General features: G+C 44.0%; 1 long non-coding RNA gene across 1 annotated transcript; it reads left to right on the plus strand.

Annotated features, from left to right (window-relative positions):
* Window positions 1–224: 224 nt before the first annotated feature.
* LOC144505486 (uncharacterized) lies at window positions 225–17,531 on the plus strand. Its single transcript, XR_013499818.1, has 3 exons — window positions 225–442; window positions 15,896–16,081; window positions 17,156–17,531. It is a non-coding gene; the product is annotated as an uncharacterized LOC144505486 (long non-coding RNA).
* Window positions 17,532–19,682: the final 2,151 nt, after the last annotated feature.

Genomic DNA, 19,682 nt, shown 5'->3' on the forward strand with positions numbered 1-19,682 from the left:
TCTGCACCAGACTATCCTATTTCTTTTGTTTGCATTAGTGTTATAATTAAAAGGTTGCCAATAATCGCCTGCGAGAAGGAGGTGGGGCTGAGTCTGGTCTTTTGTGTTGTTTACCAAGCACGCCTGGATGAAGTTCCTCTTAAAGCAAAGTAGGAGGCAATGTGACTGCGGTTTTCTGGTCGTGGTTCTGACGCTCCAGATAATTGCCTCAGCCGCAGCTGATCTCAGGGGGTGGTGGCAGTCTGTGCACTGTGACCAGAGGAAAAATACTGACGCTGAAAACAGAGACGCGGAACTGTTCAGAAGTTGGTAAAGATGTGGCTCCAATCCGGAAAGAGTGTCCCAGGGGAATGGGGAAAGGGCTGTACAGTCTACAGTCGGGCTGCTCTGGGGACGAGAAATTCGATCGTGCCTGAAATGGGCGACCTGGGGACGCATGTTGGTAAAGGTTACATTGATGTTTCCCCGCCACTCATTGGTTGACCACTTGTCAGGGGGTACTGGGTATGAAATAGAGCCTCACTGGCGCCACTAAAAAGCCAACCACATAAATAGGTGAAAACAGCAGGGAACGATTGTGAGAAAAATGTGTAGCTGCAAGACCCCCAGGTCACCAGTGCTACTTTGATGTGGGGGGAACTGCTCCCATGTCCAGGAAAAGGGATATTCTGTTCCCCCAGGGGGCAGGAACCACCACCCAGACCCAGGTAACACTGACCTTGTCAGTTCAGAAAGATCATGGAGGTTAATGCCAGGAGCGCTCCCACGACGTGGCTGCAATGTAGACAAAAGTGAAATTTCCTCACCGGTTTTGTTAAGGTGTTAACAATCTAGCAATCGCTGTTCACATTTCCACCGCCGGTAACCTCTCATCACAATATTTCCTTTCCCAGTTTCTCTCATTCGATCTCTCCTACAATCCTAAAAATAAGGTGCTAAATTGGTGACGCTATAGTCAGAGCTCGGTGAGATCCCACAAGCAACAGATCAGATCAAAGCTCTGCTGTCTTCCCACATTCAGTTATAAATGGTGGTGGGCAGTTAAACAACTCACTGGAGGAGGAGGCTGCACAAATATCCCCATCGCCAATGATGGTGGAGCCCAGCATGTCAGTCGAAAAGACAAGGCTGAAACATTTGCAAAGATCTTCAGCCAGAAGGACTTAATGCAGTGGTTCCCAAACTTTTTTCACTGGGCCGCACTTTCAGAATAAAAATTTGCTCACACCACACCAAATTTTTTATTGATAAGAAATACATTCAAAAACAAAAAAAAGCAACTCCCAGCAGTGCTTGATTCACAACAGAACACAACTACTTTATAATATGATCATGGGACATCCAGAAAGTATAAAACAATGCAGCTACATAAAAACATGATTCATTCCCAAAATATACTTATAGACAAGCCTCTTACATATGTAACCTTAAGTAAGTATACAAACTCAATGAGAGGTGTGAGCTTGTTTTTGTCGGGTAATCTCATTTATATTAGGTCTAATTTGAGACAAACAAACTCTCATCTCCTCATCAACACAAAGAAGCCTTTCTCTTTTCTGGTCTTTGATATTTGTCAGAGCTGAAAATCCCTGTTCACAACAATATGTCGTGGAGAACTGTAGAAGAATAGCTAATGCTCTTGAAGAGATGTGTGGATACTGTTTCTGGTTGTATATCCAAAAAGAGTCCAGTGGCATACTCCCGTGTTTCATTTTCAAGGTGCGATCACTCGAAATGCAGGCCATTTCCTCCTCCTCATCCGATGTCAGACCTGAACAGCTGGAATTCGCAAAGGGGTCTCTAACCCAGTCGAATTTTTCTGTAGACAACGATGGGAAGTAATGATCAATCTTTTCTACCAGTGTTGCAAGATGTTCCTGTATGAGGCCGTACAATTCATTGCTCGTTTTAAAACTTTTTACCAGTGGGAACATTGAGGTTATGTTGCATCGCTCTTCCGAGCCAGAGCTGAAGCTTTTTTTTTAATGCAGTTAGTTTGTCTGTCGTTGTGAGGATATTGTCATCGCGGCCTTGCATACTGGCATTGAGCACATTCAACCGGGAAAAGATATCGGCCAAATATGCCAGCTTTGCACATCAGTCATTGTCATCCAGTTGGTGGTACAATGGGTTCCCTTCTTGTTCCAAAAATTCGCTTAATTCGTTCTTCAGTTCCAACACCCGATTTAAAACTTTTCCACGGGGCATCCAGCGAACCTCCGAATGCAGAATTAGGCATTGATGTTTTGATTCCATGTCTTTGCAGAGTTGAGTAAATAACCGCGCCTTTAGTGGTTTTGCTTTGATGAAGTTCACAATGCGCACAGTCTGATCTAGAACCAACTTCAAATCAGCGACAAGGGTCTTGGTGATTAATGCCTCTCTGTGTAAAAAACAGTGAGTTGATATTACATCTGGATTTTTCTGTTTGATGAGTGCCGCCAAGCCTCTCACATTCCCTATCATACATGGCGCTCCATCCGTACAAATTCCAAAACAAGAATCCCATGAAATCTCAACATTTTCCAAATACTCAGACAAGGTTTGGAAAATATCTTGTCCTCTGGTATGTTTTTCAAGTTCCTTGCAAAATAGAAACTGTGTGATTATTTTATCATTGTGAATGAATCTGATATAGGCAAGCAACTGTGCTTTTCCACTAATGTCGGTCGATTCATCAACTTGAATGGCAAATTTAGAATTCTTCATACTTTCGGAAACACGCTTCTCAATATCAGCTGACATATCAACTATTCTTCTGCAAATTGTATTATCAGACAAAGGAATTTCCATAACTTCTCGCTCAGCATCATCACCAAGCAAAGTTTTCACAAGCTGCAGGCAGGCTGAATCAATTTTTCAGCTATTGTATGTGGTTTTGTCTGTTGAGCAATCAATTCAGCCACTTGGTAAGATACAATCTGCATCTTATCTGAGACTGTCATTCGTTTTTCGAAATATGATCATTTGCATTTCTGCTGTTCCAAAAGCCTTTCAAAATATTGAACATCCTTGTTTGCCAGATTCCCATGTTTTGACAACAGATGTCTTTTCATCTTGATTGGGACCATATTGGAATTGGAAAGCTTCTCACCACAGATCAAACACATAGGCCGAGGTACGTTTTCATCTCCAGTCCATGTGAAACCGAGACTCAGATAACTATCCATATATTGTCGTCAAACTTTATTTTTTGGAGGTTTGCTTGGGCCTGCTACTGGTGTAGAATTAAACGATTCTTCTTCAGCACTCTGTTCGAACGGTGATTCTGGATCACAACGTGGACTCGGATCGTCCGCAGCATCACTTGATGCTCTTGCTCTCACTTTGGAAAAATATCTATCCATGTTTAAATGTTTCTTTGATTGTCCTTGAATCTTCTCGCCACACTTGCCATCCTCTCTCGCTGCACCAGTGTGGCGCGCTGCACCCTTTGGGAACCACTGAATTAATGGATGATCCATCAAAGCCTCCTTCTGAGTTGTTCAGCATCTCAGAGGCCAGTCTCCAGTCAATTCCATATCATGTCAAACAGCTGAGTGTATTGGATAAAACAAAGGCAATGGGCTCCAGCTGTAGTACTGAAAATCTCTATTCCACATCTAATTGTGCCTAAAGGCAAATTGTTCCAGTACAGCCGTAACATTGGCATCTACCTGAAAAAGTGGAAAATTGTCCACAAAATATCAAAACAATCCAATGTTGCAAATTACCAACCATCAGTCCACTCACAACCACCAGCAAGGTGATAGAACAGTCATTGAGGAAGCCAGTTGAAGATGGTTGGATCAAGGACGTTACCCTGAGGAACCCCTGGAACAATGTCCTGGGTTGAGATGTTTGGCTGCTAACAAGTATGACTCCAACCTGGGAAGTATTCACCTTGTCATTCCCATTGACTTCCATTTTACTGGGATTTATTGATGCAATATTCGATTAAATGGTGTCTTGATGTCACGGGCATTCATTTTAATCTGGAATTCAGTTCCGTTAAACTAGGTATTCTATGTTTAGATCAAGGTTGCAATGAAGTGTGGAACCAAATGTCCCTGGTGGAACCCAAACTGAAAATTGCTGAGAAGGCTATTGCTAAGTAAGTGCCTCTTAGTAGCACTGTTTATGAAATCTTCCATCATTTTGTTGCTGATTGAGAGTAGACTAATGGGGCAGTATTTGGCTGGACTGGATTTCCCCTTTTGTGGACAGACATATCTGGCATTCTTCCATATTGTCAGGTAGATAGATGCCTGCGTTACAGCTAAACTGGAACATTGGGTAAGAGTGTGGCCATTCCTTGAGCACAAGTCTTCAGTACTACAGCTGGGATGTTGTCAGGGCCCATAGACTTGGCTGCATTCAGTATCTTTAGCTACTCAGTATGGGAGTGAATCACAGGATTTTTCCAGCCCCACCAACCTCCGGGATGGCTGGGCCACCGAAACTGCCACGGTGGGCCCTGCCACAAAATGCAGACTGGCATCTCTGATGATGGGGAACCTCGGGAAGCGGCTGAGATCGACCAATCGCTTGGCACTTCTAGCTGAAGATAGTTGTAAATGCTTTAACCTTGCCTTTGCTGGGTTCACCCATCATTGAGGATGGGGATTTTTGTGGTGTGTACTGCTCCAGTTAGCTATTTAATTGTCCACCACCAGATGTGGCAGGATTGCATAGCATTGATCTCATCTGTTGCTTGTGGGATCACTTAGCTCTGTTTCTTGAATTGCTGATTCTTCTGTTCCTCATATTTTAGATCCTGTGTTGTAGCTTCCCCAGGTTGACACCTCATTTATATCTTATGCCTGGTGCTGCTCTTGATATTGTCTCTTACAGTCCTTATTGAGCCAGTGTTGATGACATGATGATGACATGCCAGCCATAAGATTACAGATTGTGGTTGAACGCCGTTCTGCTGATGGCTGATAGCACCTCATGGATTTCCAGTTTCTAGCTGCTAGATCTGTTCTGTGTCTATCCCATTTAGCACTATGAGAGTGTCAGTATCGGCAGTATAAAGTCTCCTCACGGGCACTTCAGTAGTCACTCTTATCAGTGCTGGCATGGACAGGCAATTTTGTAAGAATGTGGTCAAGTAGGTTCTTCCCTCTATAAAAGCAAATTACTGCGGATGCTGGAATTTGAAACCAACCTCTTATTGGTTCTCTCATCACCTGCTCCAAGCCCAGTCATACAAATATATCCTTCAGGACTCGGTCAGTAATGGTGCTACCATACTGAACCACTCTTGGTGTAGTTGTTTGGTTGTTTTTTCAAACATTACTACTTTTATAAATATTCATTGCCATTCAGGAGCCTGATATCCTATTATTGTAGGAACTTAGGGAATATTTAAAGGTTTTTTTGAAGCAATAAAACTGGCTAACCTAAGAAAATAGTATTTTTGTTGTTATATTTAATACAAATATATTTTTAAGATCTTCAGTCTCGTTTAAAACCTAGTGAACCCAAACAATCTATAGCCATAGATTATATGATCCCATGATATGCTAAATTTCAAATGAGTTAGATCTAGTGCTATTTACTGTGGGGGCTGCACAACTGTTTAGAGTTCAAAGGTGCCGGAGAGAATAACCAAGCACGAGGAAGATAGCAAAGCAGTTTAGCCTGAGAGCTGTGAAATGTAGTGAAGAGCACAAGGAAACTGCAGCAGTTGATAAAAAGATTGCAAACAAAAAAAATCAGAGACATAAAATAAAGGCAAGAAGTTCCAGGAGAGATAAATACAGAGCTAAATACAAAATGTGAATGCAGACGTGCAGAAATTAATTTTCCACAGTTTACTTAATTTTTAAAAGTCGAATATTTTCAATTTATTGAGGCTGCACGCAAAAGATCGTAAGCACAGAACAATTCACATGCCAAAAGCTGTGAAAGTGGAATTCTAGGCTACACTTGCAAAAAAAACTGCAAGCTTGTAATTCTGTTTCTCCATGCATGGTTGAACAATATCACACGCATGTGGCATTTTTCAATACGTCAGGCCCACTTACCAGTCTGCCAAGAACCACATTGTACCAGACCATTCTAACCACTACCCAAGTAAATTTAGGCAAGTACAGCAGAACAAAAGATGTTTGAGGCCGACATTTGCTTTTTTTTAAAGAGTTGTGATAGTGGCAATCCAGTTTCAAATTTTGGATAATTTGATTTCTAAAGTTTAACATTTGTTAATAATAGAAATAAGTTGCTAACGGTTACTGTCGTGTTTAAATTCAGGGTGTCAAATTAATTAGAAGAAACATTGCTGATTGTTTTGACAGATTTATTAAGACAGTTACATAACATATCAGTTCAGGCTTAAAAAAAATAAAGTTTCACTTTGATGAAAATGATCCATCAGTATTGGGAAGTGGTAGCAAATTCCTGCAAAGTTAGTAAAAATGGAAACTCATTTTCTTAAGAAGTAGGTAGAGATGTGACAGAGGACTGCACGTCTTTACAGTAGTGTGGTGTTTACACAGGTGGCACAGTGGTTAGCACCGCTGCCTCACCGTGCCAGGGACCTGGGTTTAATTCCAGCCTTGGGTAACTGTCTGTGTGGAGTTTGCATGTTCTTTCTGTGTCTGCATAGGTTTCTTCCTGGTACTCCGGTTTCCTCCCACACTCCAAAAGATGTGCAGGTTAGTTGGTTTGGCCATGCTAAATTGCCCTTTGTGTCCCAAAATGTGCAGATTAGGGGGGATTACTGAGATAAATGTGTGAGATTACAGGGATAGAGTTGGAGTGGGGGGTGGGGGTGGACCTGGGTAAGATGCTTTGTTGAAGAGTCAATGCAGACTTGATGGGCCAAATGGCCTCCTTCTGCACTGTAAGGATTCTATGAAACATTACTGATCTGGAGATGTGAGTTTAAATCTCATTGCACAGCTCAGAAATTTAAATTCATTTATTTAATTAAATAAATCTGTAATTAAAAAGCTTTATCACTAACCTTCACTACCAGATTGTTGTAAAATTCCATGTGGTTCAATAATATTCTTCAGGGAAGGAAATCTATCATTTGTATGTAATCAAGCCAGTAAATGATTCTACCCCAGTAGCGAAGTAGTTGATCCAAACTTTTCTCTAAAATGGTCCACCGAGCCACTGACTTGCATCATAGTGCAGAAAAAAAAGTAGCATAAAATGAGATGGACCACCCACCTTTGGCCCAGGCATTACAAAGGAACTGACAATCCAGTAAACTCTACAAAGTCCTTCTCATTAACATCTGGGGATTTGACCAGCAGGACAGACCCACTGAGGAGGTAGTAGCACAGAGTTTTACAGTTTCAAGGGAGTGGCATGGGGGTGTTCAACATTGATTCCAGAAACCATGAAGTTTCATGGCATCAGAACAAAGTAAGAAGTCTCACACCAGGTTAAAGTCCAACAGGTTTATTTGGTAACACAAGCCACGAGCTTTCGGAGTGCTGCCCTTCATCAGGTAAGGGGCAGCGCTCCGAAAGCTAGTGGCTTGTGCTACCAAATAAACCTGTTGGACTTTAACCTGGTGTTGTGAGACTTCTTACTGTGATTACCCCAGTCCAACGCCGGAATCTCCACATCATCAGAACAAACACAGGGGGAAGGAAATCTCCTGCTGATCACTGGCTACCACTCTCCCTCAGCTGCTAAATGAATACTCCTCCATATTGAACACCACTGGGAAGAAGCATTGAAGGTTTCAAAGGCACAAAGTTTACACTGGATGAGCTCTTCAATATCCATTACCAAGAATGACTCAGTAACACCAGCACTGACTTAGCTGGCCGATATATTTGCCAGACAGGGCCTGCAGTATATGATAAAATAACTGATCTAGCAGCTCAGAAGTGGGCACCCATGAAACACAATGGCCTCCTCCCCCCCCCCCCCCCCCCCCCGCCCCCCCCCCACCAGAGAACAATCTGGCCCTCCTCCTCCCCCCCACACACTCTGTCATTACTATCAAGCTAGGAGACCAACCATGGTTTAGGAGGAAGTGTAGAAGAACGCAACATGCAAGGTGAGGGTGGCACGCTGGCACAGTGGTCAGCACTGCTGCCTCACAGCTCCAGGGACCTGGGTTCAACTCCTGGCTTGGGTCATTGTCTGCGTGGAGTTTGCACGTTCTCTCCGTGTCTGCGTGGGTTTCATCCAGGTGCTCCGGTTTCCTCCCACAGTCCAAAGATGTGTGGGTTAGTCAAGATTAGCCAAGCTAAATTGCCCCTTAGTGTCCCGGGATGCGTAGGTTAGAGGGATTAGCGGGGTAAATATGTGGGGTTACGGGGATAGGGCTGAGGTGGGATTGTTGTTGGTGCAGGCTCAATGGGCCGAATGGGCTCCTTCTGCACCATAGGATTTCTATTCCTATGATTTCTAACATCATGTGACCGATTTTATCATTTTGATTCTAAGTGCTGAATCTGGGAGTGATCCAGATCTGACTTGTAAACCTGTTCTCAGGCGCCCCTATACGCACTCTGCCTGAAAGAAAAGCAACGAATCTGAATCACGCTGTGGGCGGGGCTTATCGCGCCCGAGACGCTGCTGCTCCGATTGGAGCCTTCAACTGCGCATGCGCAGTAAAGAAAATGTGAGAAACGCTCCCTTGCCACATCGCTCCCGGGCCACATAAAACGATTTCCCCCATAGACATTGCCCCATCCCCACAACATAACTGTCCCCCTTATCCACCCACTCCTCTGCTACACAGACCGATCGTGACCCCCTGCACCGCTTCCCCCCCCACCGATCACACGCAGAGTGGCAGTGGGCCCCCCTCCCTGCCCATCAGAGAATGATCTGACCTACCTCCCTCCTCCTCCCCTCCTCCCAACAGAGAATGATCTGGCCCTCCTCCTCCCCTGTCTCCCCCCCACCAGAGATCCATCTGGCCCTCCTCCCTCCTCCTCCCCCCCCCCCCCCCACAATCTGACCCTCCTCCCCCCCCCCCCCCCCCACCAGAGAACAATCTGGCCCTCCTCCTCCTGCCCCCCCCACCAGAGAACAATCTGGCCCTCCTCCACCCCCCTGACCAGAGTACAATCTGGCTCTCCCCCCTCCTCCCCCCCCCCCCCCCCAACCAGGGATACATCTGGCCCACCTCTCTCCTCCCCCCCACCCACCAGAGATCCATCTGGCCCTCCTCCACCCCTCCCCCCACCAGAGAACGATCTGGCCCTTCTCCCCCCTCCCTCCACACCCCCCCCCCCCACCCCCCACCACCACCGATCTGAGTTAGAGAGCAGCTAGAAGCTCTGAACCTACCTCCTCAGAAGCTGGAACGCCTGAAACAGACGTTTGTGGACCATGTCTGTTTTGCATCGAATCTGGACAGGCGAACACAATGGTAAATGGGGAAATGCCGGTAAGTTTTGGCATCCAGCCTAATAAGTCACACCTGGTTCGGGCATGGTGCCGTCCGCGGCCATTTTGGGCGCTTGGTAAAGGGGGAACGGGTGTGGAGGTGGTCGCAGATCGCTCTACTTGCCTCACGCCCGACTTTACCAAGTTTTCACGCCCAAAAGTGGGTGCAACTTGTTGGTAAAATTAGGCCCCATGTGTACCTAATGAAGTGCCAACCTGGTGATAACTGCAACAGCAGCTCATGCCAAGCACAAGAAGCATCATGCTACAGACAGAGCCATGTGATAGCATGATCAACAGATTGGATCAAAGTCCTGATGCACTCTATACTCCTGAATGGAAGTGACCAATTAAACAAGGAGGAGGCTCCATGAACATCTCCATCCCCAGTGATGGCAGAGCTGAGCCTGTGAGTAGAAAAGAAAGCCTTTACAATCATCTTTGGGCTGGAGTGCAAAGTGGATGATTTAATTTGCCCCCTCCTGAAGTTCCCACTATCACAGAAACCAATCTTCAGCCAATTTGATTCAGTTCGTATGAGAAAAGAAAGAGTTGCTTTTACACAACTCCTTTCACAACCAGTTGACATTCCAATCACTTAGTCAATCAACTCTCACCGATTTTTACAGATCATAAGAACATAAGAAATAGGAGCAGGAGTAGGCCATCTAGCCCCTCGAGCCTGCCCAGCCATTCAATAAGATCATGGCTGATCTGACGTGGATCAGTACCACTTCCCCGCCTGATCCCCATAACCCTTAATTCCCTTACCGATCAGGAATCCATCCATCCGCGCTTTAAACATATTCAGCGAGGTAGCCTCCACCACCTCAGTGGGCAGAGAATTCCAGAGATTCACCACCCTCTGGGAGAAGAAGTTCCTCCTCAACTCTGTCCTAAACCGACCCCCCTTTATTTTGAGGCTGTGTCCTCGAGTTTTAACTTCCTTACTAAGTGGAAAGAATCTCTCCGCCTCCACCCTATCCAGCCCCCGCATTATCTTATAAGTCTCCATAAGATCCCCCCTCATCCTTCTAAACTCCAACGAGTACAAACCCAATCTCCTCAGCCTCTCCTCATAATCCAAACCCCTCATCTCCGGTATCAACCTGGTGAACCTTCTCTGCACTCCCTCCAATGCCAATATATCCTTCCTCATATAAGGGGACCAATACTGCACACAGTATTCCAGCTGCGGCCTCACCAATGCCCTGTACAGGTGCATCAAGACATCCCTGCTTTTATATTCTATCCCCCTCGCAATATAGGCCAACATCCCATTTGCCTTCTTGATCACCTGTTGTACCTGCAGACTGGGCTTTTGCGTCTCATGCACAAGGACCCCCAGGTCCCTTTGCACGGTAGCATGTTTTAATTTGTTTCCATTGAGATAGTAATCCCATTTGTTATTATTTCCACCAAAGTGTATAACCTCGCATTTATCAACGTTATACTCCATTTGCCATATCCTCGCCCACTCACTCAGCCTGTCCAAATCTCTCTGCAGATCTTCTCCGTCCTCCACACGATTCACTTTTCCACTTATCTTTGTGTCGTCTGCAAACTTCGTTACCCTACACTCCGTCCCCTCCTCCAGATCATCTATATAAATGGTAAATAGTTGCGGCCCGAGTACCGATCCCTGCGGCACGCCACTAGTTACCTTCCTCCAACCGGAAAAACACCCATTTATTCCGACTCTTTGCTTCCTGTCGGATAGCCAGTCCCCAATCCACTTTAACACACTACCCCCAACTCCGTGTGCCCTAATCTTCTTCAGCAGCCTTTTATGGGGCACCTTATCAAACGCCTTTTGGAAATCCAAAAACACCGCATCCACCGGTTCTCCTCCATCAACCGCCCTAGTCACATCTTCATAAAAATCCAACATGTTCGTCAAGCACGACTTTCCCCTCATGAATCCATGCTGCGTCTGATTGATCGAACCATTTCTATCCAGATGCCCTGCTATCTCCTCTTTAATAATGGATTCCAGCATTTTCCCTACTACAGACGTTAAGCTGACCGGCCTATAGTTACCCGCCTTTTGTCTCCTTCCTTTTTTAAACAGCGGCGTAACATTAGCCGTTTTCCAATCAACCGGCACTACCCCAGAATGCAACGAGTTTTGATAAATAATCACTAACGCATCCACTATTACCTCTGACATTTCTTTCAATACCCTGGGATGCATTCCATCCGGACCCGGGGACTTGTCCACCTTCAGTCCCATTAGTCTACCCAGCACTGCCTCTCTGGTAACATTAATTGTATTAAGTATTTCTCCTGCTGCCAACCCTCTATCGTTAATATTTGGCAAACTATTTGTGTCCTCCACCGTGAAGACCGACACAAAAAACTTATTTAAAGACTCAGCCATATCCTCATTTCCCACTATTAACTCCCCCCTCTCGTCCTCCAAGGGTCCAACATTCACTCTAGCCACTCTATTCCTTTTTATATATTTATAAAAACTTTTACTATCATTTTTTATATTAATTGCTAGCCTAGCTTCATAGTCTATCCTTCCTTTCTTTATCGCTTTCTTAGTCTCTCTTTGTTGTTTCTTAAATTTTTCCCAATCACTTGTTTCTCCACTATTTTTGGCCACTCTGTACGCAGCTGTTTTTATTTTAATACTCTCCTTTATTTCCTTCGTTATCCACGGCTGGTTCTCCCTTTTCTTACAATCCTTGTTTTTTGCTGGAATATATTTTTGCTGAGAACTGAAAAGGATCTCCTTAAAAATCCTCCACTGTTCCTCAGCTATCCTACCTGCCAGCCTGCTCTCCCAGTCTACCTTAGCCAATTCATCCCTCATCCTATCATATTTCCCTCTGTTCAAACAGAGGACACTGGTTTGGGACCAAACTTTCTCCTCTTCCATCTGAATCAGAAATTCGACCATATTGTGATCACTAGACCCAAGAGGGTCCTTCACAATAAGATCCTTAATTCTACCTACCTCGTTACACAATACCAGATCCAAAATAGCTCGTTCCCTCGTCGGTTCCGTAACATGCTGTTCAAGGAAACTATCCCGACAGCATTCTAAGAACTCTTCCTCCATTCCACCCTTACCGACTTGAGTCTGCCAGTCAATGTGCATGTTGAAGTCCCCCATGATTATTGCCGTTCCGTTTTTACACGCATCCCTTATCTGCTTGTTTATAGCCCTCCCTACCTCAACATTATTATTTGGGGGCCTGTATACCACACCTACTAGTGTCTTTCTCCCTCTACTATTCCTCATCTCTACCCATAATGATTCCACGTTTGTTCCTCAGAGCCTATGTCATCCCTCAGTACTACCCTGATATTATCTCTTATTAATCGCGCGACCCCACCACCTTTTCCTTCCTGTCTATTCTTCCTAAACGCCTGATACCCCTGGATATTCATCTCCCAGTCCTGGTCACCTTTCAGCCACGTTTCTGTAATAGAACATAGAACATAGAACATTACAGCGCAGAACAGGCCCTTCGGCCCACGATGTTGCACCGACCAGTTAAAAAAAAAACTGTGACCCTCCAACCTAAACCAATTTCTTTTCGTCCATGAACCTATCTACGGATCTCTTAAACGCCCCCAAACTAGGCGCATTTACTACTGATGCTGGCAGGGCATTCCAATCCCTCACCACCCTCTGGGTAAAGAACCTACCCCTGACATCGGTTCTATAACTACCCCCCCTCAATTTAAAGCCATGCCCCCTCGTGCTGGATTTCTCCATCAGAGGAAAAAGGCTATCACTATCCACCCTATCTAAACCTCTAATCATCTTATATGTTTCAATAAGATCCCCTCTTAGCCGCCGCCTTTCCAGCGAAAACAATCCCAAATCCCTCAGCCTCTCCTCATAGGATCTCCCCTCCATACCAGGCAACATCCTGGTAAACCTCCTCTGCACCCTCTCCAAAGCCTCCACATCCTTCCTGTAATGTGGGGACCAGAACTGCACACAGTACTCCAAGTGCGGCCGCACCAGAGTTGTGTACAGTTGCAACATAACGCTACGACTCCTAAATTCAATCCCCCTACCAATAAACGCCAAGACACCATATGCCTTCTTAACAACCTTATCTACTTGATTCCCAACTTTCAGGGATCTATGCACACATACACCTAGATCCCTCTGCTCCTCCACACTATTCAAAGTCCTCCCGTTAGCCCTATACTCAACACATCTGTTATTCCTACCAAAGTGAATTACCTCACACTTCTCCGCATTAAACTCCATCCGCCACCTCTCGGCCCAACTTTGCAACCTGTCTAAGTCTTCCTGCAAACTACGACACCCTTCCTCACTGTCTACCACACCACCGACTTTGGTGTCATCAGCAAATTTGCTAATCCACCCAACTATACCCTCATCCAGATCATTAATAAATATTACAAACAGCAGTGGCCCCAAAACAGATCCCTGAGGTACACCACTTGTAACCGCACTCCATGATGAATATTTACTATCAACCACCACCCTCTGTTTCCTATCCGCTAGCCAATTCCTGATCCAATTTCCTAGATCACCCCCAATCCCATACATCTGCATTTTCTGCAGAAGCCTACCATGGTGAACCTTATCAAACGCCTTACTAAAATCCATATATACCACGTCCACTGCCTTGCCCCCATCCACCTCCTTGGTCACTTTCTCAAAAAACTCAATAAGGTTAGTAAGGCACGACCTACCTGCCACAAAACCATGCTGACTATCACCTATCAATTCATTACTCTCCAAATAACTATAAATCCTATCCCTTATAATTTTTTCCAACATCTTGCCGACAACAGAAGTGAGACTCACCGGTCTATAATTCCCGGGGAAGTCTCTGTTCCCCTTCTTAAACAATGGGACAACATTCGCTAACCTCCAATCTTCTGGTACTATACCAGAGGCCAACGACGACCTGAAGATCAGAGCCAGAGGCTCTGCAATCACTTCTCTTGCCTCCCAGAGAATCCTTGGATAAATCCCATCCGGACCAGGGGATTTATCTATTTTCAGACCCTCCAGAATATCCTGCACATCCTCCTTATCAACTGTAATACTGTCTATTCTACTCCCTTGCAACCCAGTGTCCTCCTCAGCTATATTCATGTCCCCTTGCGTGAACACCGAAGAGAAATATTGGTTCAATGCTTCACCAATCTCCTCCGGTTCCACACATAACTTCCCTCTGCCATCTATAACTGGCCCTAAACTTGCCCTAACCAACCTTCTGTTCTTGACATACCTATAGAACGCCTTAGGATTCTCTTTAACCCTATCCGCCAAAGTCTTCTCATGTCCCCTTTTAGCCCTTCTAAGCTCGCTCTTCAACTCCCTCTTAGCCAATCTAAAGCTTTCTAGTGCACTACCCGAGTGCTCACGTCTCATCCGAACATAAGCCTCCTTTTTCTTTTTAACCAACAAAGAAACTTTTTTGGTGCACCACGGTTCCCTAGCCCTACCAATTCCTCCTTGCCTGACAGGGACATACCTATCACAGACTCGCAGTAGCTGCTCCTTGAAAAAACTCCACATGTCGGACGTTCCCAGTCCCTGTAATCTCCTAGTCCAACCTATGTTTCCTAATTCTCTCCTAATAGCCTCATAATTACCCTTCCCCCAGCTAAAACCACTGGCCCGAGGTTCATGCCTATCCCTTTCCATCACTAAGGTGAACGTAACCGAATTGTGGTCACTATCACCAAAATGCACACCAACTTCCAAGTCTAGCACCTGGTCTGGCTCATTTCCCAGCACCAGATCCAATATAGCCTCACCTCTAGTTGGCCTGTCTACATACTGAGTCAAAAAACCTTCCTGCACGCTTTGAACAAAAACTGACCCCTCTAACGAGCTAGAGCTATAACAATTCCAGTCAATATTAGTCAAGTTAAAATCCCCCATAACAATTGCCCTATTACTTTCACTCCTAAGCAGGATTGACTCCGCAATCCTTTCCTCAACCTCTCTAGAACTTTTAGGAGGTCTATAAAAGACTCCCAACAGGGTGACCTCTCCTCTCCTATTTCTAATCTCCGCCCATACTACCTCAACAGATAAGTCCTCATCAAACCTCCAGTAATGGCCACTGGATCGTACCCACTTGTGCTGATTTGCACCATCAACTCATTTACCTTGTTCCAAATGCTTCATGCATTCAGGCAAAGTGTCCTTATTCCAGCTTTTATCTGGACCCGCTTTGATGAGTCACGAACACCCTCTCCCTCTACTCCCTTATCTAAATTACCACCTTCATTCACTTGCACCCTCTCCTCTACCATCAATTAGTTCCTTGATCCTAGTCAACTCTTCTAGCTCCCCTCCCCCCAACCTATCTAGTTGCACCAGAGAAAGCATCCTTTCCGGATGTATCACAGTTTGGTATGGCTGCAGCTCTGGCCAAGATTGCAAGAAACTACAAAGGGTTGTGAACGTAGCCCAGTCCATCCGTTGTGAACGTAGCCGAGCCTCCCATCCATTGACTCTGTCTACACTTCCTGCTGCCTTGGAAATATAATCTAGGACATACTCTTTTCCATCTTCTTCTTTCAGGAAAATGATACAAAAGACTGAAATCACGTACCAACCAACTCAAGAACAGCTTCTTCTCTGCTGCCATCAGACTTTTGAATTGGACCTACCTTTTATTAAGTTCATCTTTCTCGACACGCTAACTATGATTATAATACTACATTCTACACCCTCTCCTTTCCTTCTCCTCTATGTATTCCATGAACGGTATGCTTTGTCTGTTTAGTGCACAAGAAACAATACTTTTCACTAAATTAACACATGTGACAATAATAAATCAAATCAATGAAGTATTTTGAAATGTAGTCACTGTTGTCATGTAGGAAACATGAAAGTCAATTTGTTCACAGCAAGCTCCCACAAACAGCAATGTGATAATGATCAGATCATTTTTTTTTGTGTTGATTGAGATATAAATGTTGGCCAAAATACTTGGGGTATATCCAATGTTCTTCTTCAAAACAATTTCATGGGATCTTTTGCATCCATCTTGGAGGCAAACAGGACTTTGGTTAAACATCTCATCTGAAAGACAGCACTTCAAACAGTGCAAAGGTCCATCAGTACTCCACTGCAGTATCAGCTTTGATTTTTGTGTTCAAATTCCTTTCGCGGGACTTGAACTCATGATCTTCTGATTCAGAGGCAAGGGTGCTACCACAAACTGGACCATAGCTAACAAATATGAAACTGAGAAACAGCTAACTGCATTGGATATAACAAAGCCTATGGGCCCAGACAACATCTCAGCTGAAGACTTGTTCTCCAGAACTTGCATGTCCATCCAAGCTGCACTAGTTCAGCTGCAATGCTGGCATCTATCCAACAAAGAAAGCTGTCCAGCTACTTCCTATGCCCAAATACAGGACAGATCCAATCCAGCCTATTACTGTCCTATCAGTATACTTGCAATTGTCAGCAAAATGAATGAAACTGTCAACAGTGCTATCAAGCAGCACTTACCAATAATCTGTTCATCAATGCTACAATTTCAATTCCACCAGGACCACTCAGCTCTAGCCCTCATCACAACTTTAATCTATGAAATGTGGCACGTGCCTATATAATTGTGGTGTCATTAAATGTAATAATATCTTACCATTTACAAATATCGTGAACATATTCCCAGGACAGTTCCCAATGAACCATCAATGGATATTTTCCTTGGCATACAATTTTCCATTTATAGCGATCTGGAGTCTTCTGTTGTCAAACAAATTCTGTGAATCATGATGAAAGGCATCAAGCTGAAATATCTTAATCTCTCTTTTCTCATTACAGATGCTGACTGACCAGCTGTGCATTTCTAACTTTTTGTTTAAATTGAAGATTTACAAGATGATCCAAGGTACCGAAGCTAAAAGAACCTTAAAATGAGCAAAACATCCATCAGAGAATATTCATTTTCTGAACACAAACTTTGTTAATCAGAGCAAGCGAAAACTTTCCATTGAACCTGGTCTTCTGGAATTGTGTCGAGGGAGCAGTCGGAAAGTTGACTCGATATAGGAAATGAACATCTGAAATGGTTTGTGTTATGATTTCACTTCAAAGGAATATGTGAATGAGCAAGTAACTGAGATGCTGTGTGTAGGAATTGCAGCTGTACTGTCCTTGTAAAGCAATGGTTGCTGAATCTATAAAGTAGATTTGTCTGCTGAGCCATCCTGTAACGTATCTTCAAATAAAACAAATCTAGTTTACCAGTCCTGGTGTGAGATTGGTGAGTTTGTACAAAGTAGACATAGGAAAACAACAGAACTCCAAATGTTTGAAAGGATAAAGTAAAGGTTCCATTCAATGTTCAAAAGCAGTAGCAAAAGGAATAAGGATGGATCCAACTTTCATGTGCTACCTCTTAAAAATGATCCCATTTGTGATTATAAATAACTGATGGGTGAAGTGCATGGAATCGGAGGGGCAAGAGGAACTGCATAAACTGAATGTCAGGCTGATCACACAGCTCTTTCAATAAGCTCCACTCAATCAAGTGGCTTTGCTGCATCCATGGAGAGCAACATAATTGGATCAGCCATATATAAGCATACACAGCAATGAATAGATATAAAGCAGCAAACACAGTGTGCAACATTATTGTATGAATAGTTGATATACTTCTATAACTAATCTATTTTTAAAAAATTTCTAAGCTTTAATGCTTGTTAATTCTGGGCTTTAATTCTACAGGTGAGTTTCACTATTAAACACCTTTGCTCATAATTTCCAAAAGGTTTCTACTGTGTCATAATTCCCATAGAGACTAATAACTTTTAAAAAGTGACATAAAATTCCATGAACCAATACAAAGAATCGCATGACAAATTTCAAGTTTTGAGACATTTACTGTAACTAACAAACTAAAATCAACAGAGGCTGAACACTAATTAGTCGGCAACTTATACATAAAACCACTGGAACGATATCTCCCATTAACTTCGTATCAAAACCAAAAATGCATTTATAAATTACTCTGCACAGAATTTACTCATTACAGGAACCAGTCCAAAGTTAGTCCCAGTTTCAAACAGGCTCACTTTTTCTTGTTTTGTAAGGTTGTAAGGTTCAGCATCCATCAGAAATTGTTTTCCTCAGTTTTCTGAGAATCCCCAAACCAACATCTGGCAGCAAGGCCAACTCCAGGGACTCCTTGATTGGCCACAGCAGGGTGAAATATCCAGTGCCTTTAAATCTCGACAAGTTCTAACTCTTCAACTAACTAGAAAACGAGCTCCAACCCACATTCTGCCTCATGGCTAACACTGAACAGCTTTTTCCCCTGTCATCCATAACAGATGCTGTTTGCCTGTCTGTCTCTGGGATTCTCCCCTTCTCCATCTAGTGTTCTGAATCCAACTGTCTGAGAGTCTATAAGATTGCCCGTAGTAAAGCCAACTACTGCATTTTTGTGTCCAGGTCTTGACCTGGGCTCCTGGTCCCCATGGCAACCAGTTCACATAGGCTTGCCGTTGAACAGGATTAATAGAACACATGCCCTCTCCATTACTCTATTTTAGCTTTAATTACAGAGACAGTTTAAAACATATTCATCTTATAAAATCTCATACTCCTAACAACTAATCTTCCACTGTAATAATGGTAGAAGATTGGAGAAAACTGTAAACCAAGTAAACATTCAATTATTCTGTTGCCCTGGGTTCTTTGTCAAACTTTCAGAGGTCTGGAGAAGCCCAGTAAAAGTCCCACCCTCTCTGCACAAAAAGCAGTCAGAGGCAAGTCCATGGCACTATGAATCGCACAACAGCAGAGGGTCACAAAGAATACTTCAAGGCCAATAATGATAGGAGATTTGATAGTTAGCCAAGTAGACCGCTGTTTCTGTGGCTGCAGAATTGAATTGATGATGATATATTGCTGCCCAAGTGCCAGAGTCATTGATGTCACTGAACAGCTGCAGAACAGCCTGAAAGGGGCGAGTGAACAGCCAATAGCTGTAGTCTACAATGGAACCAACAAAATAAATGGAAACAGGAATGTGATCCTGTAGTTAGATTTTGGAAAGCTAGGTAGGAAAACATCAAGCAGATCCTCAAAAGTCACAATCTCCAGATCACTCCTGGGCAACATGCACAAGTGACTATTGAAATAGAAGGATAGAGTAGATAGAATCATACAGTGCAGAAGAGAATCTTCAAACCATCAAACACGCAAGAAACGTCTAAACTCCCACCAGTCCCATTTACCAGCTCCAGTCCCATAGCCTTGCATGTTATGATGTGCCAGATGCTCATCCTGATAGTTTTTAAAAGATGCGAGGCAACCCGCCTCTATCAGCCTCCCAGGCAGCACA

Source organism: Mustelus asterias, chromosome 16 (assembly GCF_964213995.1).
Source record: "Mustelus asterias chromosome 16, sMusAst1.hap1.1, whole genome shotgun sequence".
Lineage (NCBI taxonomy): Eukaryota > Metazoa > Chordata > Chondrichthyes > Carcharhiniformes > Triakidae > Mustelus > Mustelus asterias.